Source organism: Myodes glareolus, chromosome 6 (genome assembly GCF_982192425.1).
Source record: "Myodes glareolus chromosome 6, mMyoGla1.1, whole genome shotgun sequence".
NCBI classification, from domain to species: domain Eukaryota; kingdom Metazoa; phylum Chordata; class Mammalia; order Rodentia; family Cricetidae; genus Myodes; species Myodes glareolus.
Genome location: NC_142031.1, coordinates 18,952,413 through 18,958,412, shown reverse-complemented (window position 1 = coordinate 18,958,412; position 6,000 = coordinate 18,952,413).

The following is a 6,000-nucleotide window of genomic DNA, read 5'->3' as shown; positions in this document are numbered from 1 at the left end:
TTTGAAAAGAATACAAGGAGGAGGAGGTGTGACCTTGATGAAAGCAGTGGGTTACTGGGGGTGTTTTGTTTTGTTTTGTTTTTCTTTTTCTTTTTTTTTTTTTTTTTGGTCTGACACTGGGTTTCTCTATAGCTTTGGAGTCTCCTAGAACTAGCTCTTGTAGACCAGGCCAGCCTCGAACTTACAGAGATCCCGAGTACTGGGATTAAAAGGGTGCACAACCATCGCATGCATCCAGTCTCTCTCTGTCTCTCTGTCTCTCTGTCTCTCTCTCTCTCTCTCTCTGTGTGTGTGTGTGTGCCAATGGATCAGGACTTAGAATTCTCAGCTATTTCTCTAGCACCATGCCTGCCTGCATGCTGCCATGCTCCCTGCCATGATTATGGACTAACCCTCTGAAACTGTGAACAAAGTTCCAATTAAATGCTTTCATTTTAAGGGTTGCCTCAGTCATGATGTTTCTTTACAGCAACTGGACGACTAAGCCAGGTCCGATGGCTTCATCTCCCTAAGCCACATCCATAAAATGAACTGATGGATCACTGAACATTTCCTCTGTGGCACACGTTGTTCTTAGAGACAGAGTTTGAGACACTGAACCTTGTCCTCAGTGAACTTCTCTCATTTCCTCCAGTTTTGACCTCCAGGTAAGTAAAGTAGCACACAGACACCCTCGGGAAATAATTTTTTGTTTGTTTGGTTTTTATTTTGTTTTATTCAAGACAGGGTTTCTTGATGTAACCTTGGCTGTCCTGGAAATCTTCTCTGTAGACCAGGCTGGCCTTGAACTCACAGAGATCCGCCTGCCTCTGTCTTCCAAGTGCTGGGATTAAAAGCTTGCACCACCATAGCCCGGACTTCAGTAAATTTTATAGCCCTTCCCTTTCTACTTAATCCAAACCAGGGCAGTAGGCTTGCAAGTTAGAAATAAAAATTTCTGGTAGCTGGTGGGTGGCTCAGCATTTGTTGCTAAGGCATTTATTGCTAAGCCTGGAGACCTGAGTTCAATTCCTGGGACCTATGTGGAAGAAGGAAAACACTGACTCCACAAAGTTGTGCCCTGACCTCCACATGTGTGCTATAGCACATGCATCCCCCAACACAATAACAATAAATAAATACTGTGTCTTTAATTTTTTAGATTTATTTTATGTGTATGAGTGTTTTGTTCACAGGTATGTCTGTACATCATGTGCATGCCTTATGACCTCAGAGGTCGGAAGAAGGCCTTAAATCCTCTAGAACTGGATTTATAGACAGTTATGAGCTGCCATATGGTACAGAACTCAGGTCCTCTGCAAGAACAAGTATTTTTAACTATATTGGGCCCTCTCTCCAATCCCTAAATAAAGATTTATTTCTATTCTCTCTCTCTTTTTTTTTTTTTTTTTTTTGGTTTTTCAAGACTGGGTTTCTCTGTAGCTTTGAAGCCTGTCTTGGAACTAGCTCTCGGAGACCATGCTGGCCTTGAACTCACAGAGATCTGCCTGCCTCTGCCTCCAGAGTGCTGGGTTAAAGGCATGCGCCACCACCGTCAGGCTATTCTTATTTATTCATTTTCAGAGTCTCACTGTTTACCTCTGGCTAGTCTGGAACTATGGAGATCTGCCTGCCTCTGTCTCTGGGGTGCTGAGATTAAAGACATGCATGAGCATGCATGGCAAGGTTTACTTTGTGTGTATGTGCATGCATGTTAGAATGTGCATGTTCATATGGGTGTCTGAGGAAGACAGAGGTAGCATTGCATCTCTGGGAGCTAGAGTGACAGGTGATTGAGAACATCCCAATATGGGTGCTGGGGGTCAAACTCCAGTCTTATGCAAAAAGAGCAAGAATCCTTTAGAGATGAGTCATCTCTCCAGCCTCATTGAAAAAATATGTTTTTGAGACAGGGCCCCACTATGCAGCCATGACTGGCCTGGAACTCACTATGTAGACATAAATACTGGTTATGGTGGTACAAGCCTTTGATTCCAGTACCCAGGCAGAGGCAGGTGGATTTCTTGAGTTCAATCCTAGCCTGGCCTACAGAGCAAGTTAAAGGACAACCAGGGATATACAGAGACATCCTGTCTATAAAAACCAAAGCAAAAACAAACAAGCAAACAAACAAACAAATGAAACTTACGTAAGTTCTGCCATTGATTTCCTTTGTGGCTACTGATACCGGTTTGACTACTTGGTTAAGGTGTTGTTACTGGTGGTGTTTCCAGAACTTTCCAGTAGAAAGGGCCAGGCACCACACACACTTAGATAACTTGTGCATACACACACTTGTTCCCAGCTTTGATCTGGCACTCCTGGCTACATTCTAGTATCTCTTTTCTGTGTATGCTTTTCCTGGTTCTCAGTGTCTACATTGTATTTATCCATCCTAGGATAGATACAGTCTCAGAGCTGCTCTTCAGGCTCCTTCCTCACTTGCTCACCATCATAAAAACCGCTTTCCCAGCCAGAGGACATTGTTTGTAGTTGGGGGTGGAGCTCGGGAGCAGGATGTTTGCCCAAAGTGTATATACAGTTTTTCTTGACTTTGGTCTTATAGTATGCAGCCATAAGCCACGGTTCCAAGTTTGTTTAGGTCAGACTCTTTATCACCCCATTAGGGAAATGTCAGCATCAGAACCTCACTGTGTCCAACAGTGTTTCTAGTTGTGATACAAATACCAGCTGTGAGCTGGCATGTGGGTGCTAGGAACTGAACCTGGGTCCATCCCTCCAGCCTCTCATCTTGCTATTGTATACAGACAGCCCAGGACCACCTTCCCAGGGGTGACACTGCTGTCAGTGGGCTGGGCTTGCCCACATCGTATCAACCATTAACCAAGAAAATATCCCACACACCAATCTAATGGAAGTATTTTCTCAATTGAGCTTCCCTCCTCCCAGATGACTCTAGCTTGTGTCAGGCTGGCAAAAAACTACATAGGAAACACTGATACTGACCCACAAGGGAAAGCCTCTCTGGAACTCTGCTTCAAAATGCACTTTATAGATCTAATGAGAAAAACCCCAGGCTAGCTCAAACTGAGGGAACTGAATGGCCACATATCCAGTGAGTGTGTGGAGGTGATTCTGAGGACAACCCTCACCCACATGAACAAGCACAGACATACACACACACACACATACACACACATACACACACACACACACACACATAGTTCCAGCACTCGGAAGGTAGAGTCTAGCAGATCTCTGTGAATTTGAGGCCAGCCTATTGCATGTAATAAGTTCCAGAACAGCCAGGGCTTTGTCTCAAAACAAACAAAATGGTGGTGGCACATGCCTTTAATCCCAGCACTCGGGAGGCAGAGGCAAGTAGATCTCTGTGAGTTTGAGGCCAGCCTGGTCTACAGAGTGAGTTCCAGTACAGGCGTCAAAGCTATACAGAGAAACCCTGCCTCAAAATAACAACAAACAAACAACAACAAAACATAAAAATAATTTTAAAAAATTTAAAAAGAGAGATCAAGAGATCATGGAGCTGGGAAGGTGGCTCAGTGATTAGAGCACTGGCTGCTGTTCCAGAGGACCTGGGTTTAGTTCCCAGCACCCACATGGCAGCTCACAACCTCCTATAACTCCAGTTCCAGGAGATCTAACGCTCTCTTCTAGTTTCTTCGGGTTCCTGAACACACATGATTCAGACAAACACATGTAGGCACATATGCATTAAAATAATAAATTTTAAAATGAACTAAATAATAAAAATGTCTTAGAGAGATTATAAAGTTACAACTGACCACCGCAATAAGCATGATAATGACCATTATGGCAGACCACACCAAGTGATCACTATAGCTGGCTATCATGGTGAACAGTACAACTTGCCACATCAATGGTCACTATGACTGACCATCACGGCGAACACCACAGTTGTCCACCAAGTGACTATTACTACTGACCATCACAGTGACCACTATAGGTGACAATCACAGTGACCACCACAGCTAACCATCAAGTGGCCAGTATGGCTGACCACCATAGTGACCATTACCACTGACCATAATAGTGACTACAGCTAACTACAACCACCGACGATTACAATGAGCACTATGACTGGCCATCACAGTGAATACCACAACTAACTGACCACTACAGTGATTTCCATGATTGCCCATCAAGGTGAACACTACTACTGACCATAGAAGTGACCGCTATGGTTTATCATCACACTGAAGTCTATACTGACCACCACAATGATGAACACAGTGGCCACTATGGCTAACAATCACAGGGTACATTACAACTGATCACATCAGTTTCCATCAAAGTGGCCAGTGTGAGTGCCCATTAAGGTGAACACTACAACTGACATCAATGACCGTCATAGCGATCACTATAATCGACCACCACGATGACCATTGTATTAGTCAGGGTTCTTAGAGGAACAGAACATACAGAGTGAATATATATATACAGTGAATATATATATATATATATATATATATATAGACAGACAGACATATACACACACACACACACACACATATATGTAGAAAGGGGATTTATTAGAATGATTGCAGGCTTTGGTTCAGTTAGCACAAACAATGACTGTTTACTGACAGGAGGTCCAAGAATCCAGTAGTTGTTCAGTCCATGAGGCTGAATGTCTCAGCTGGTCTCCAGCATATGATGGAATCCCCCAGAATTAGGCTCTGATGCCAGTGAAGGAATGAACTTGCCAGTGAGAATAGCAGGCAAAGAGAGAGTTTCCGCAGACCAAGCTAGCCTCAAACTCACAAAGCTCCACCTGCCTCTGCCTCCCAAGTGCTAGGATAAAAATCATGTGTCACTAGTGCCTGGCCCCATGTCCTTTATATAGGCTGCCACCAAGAGGTGTGGCCCAGATTAAAGGTGGATCCTCCCACTTTTAAGATCTGGATTACAGCCAGGCGGTGGTGGCACATGCCTTTAATCCCAGCACTCAGGAGGCAGAGGCTGGCGGATCTCTATGAGTTCGAGGCCAGCCTGGTCTACAAGAGCTAGTTCCAGGACAGGCTCCAAAGCCACAGAGAAACCCTGTCTTGAAAAACCAAAAAAAATAAAAAAATAAAAAATAAAAAAGGTCTGGATTACACTATGTCATACTACAGCTTCCAAGACAAGATTTATTTTCCCTATTTTTTTTTCTTTTTTCTCTTAAATTTTATTGGGGGTGGCTGCAAGGGCAGATGGTGGATATGCAGGGATGGGAAATGAATGGGATTGAGATGTGAAAGACACAAAGAATAAAGAAAAAGGAAAGTTCATATCTGCATTAAAATATAGTGAGGTCCAGGACAGCCAGGGCTGTTACACAAGAAGAACAAAGAAAGTTCCCCATGTTATGCCTGGCCCTCTGAGTTTTAGCTAATTCCAGATGTGGTCAAGCTGACAACCAAGAATATCTATCACATCTTCTAAAACTCTAAAATTATTTAAAAAGGGGACCAGTAGGATGGTTCAGTAGGTAAAGGAACTTGTTGCCAGGCGTGATGACCCGAGCTTAGTCTCTGGAACCTACATGGAGGAAGGAGATCTGACTCCAGCAGACTGTCCACACACACTCTATGGCACATGCATGTGCACACAAGCACACAAAATAAAAAAAATACAAAAACATATCCTACGCCAGTCTAGGAATGGTCCTCCTCCCTCTGGATGCCGGAGGGTGGACGCGGCCTCTTGTGCATTAGGCACATATTCTACTGCGGAGCCTGGCCGACTAGTCCACAGACCTACCTTTCATCCCACTTACCTATGCTTGACACTGTATTTTCAATCACATTTTTTTTGTTGTTGGGAGGGGATATGGATGTGTTATGGCACACGTGTGGAGGTCAGACAACTTGCAGGAGTCACGTCTCTCCTACCATGTGAGTCCCAGGGACGTACCTGGAGTCATCAGACTAAATGGCAAATGCCATCTACCTACCTAACCACCTGGTCGTCCCCAGGAGCCGTCTTTCAGGAATGACGTCATCTCCTGTTTGTCTCCACACCCTCACCTGCAGC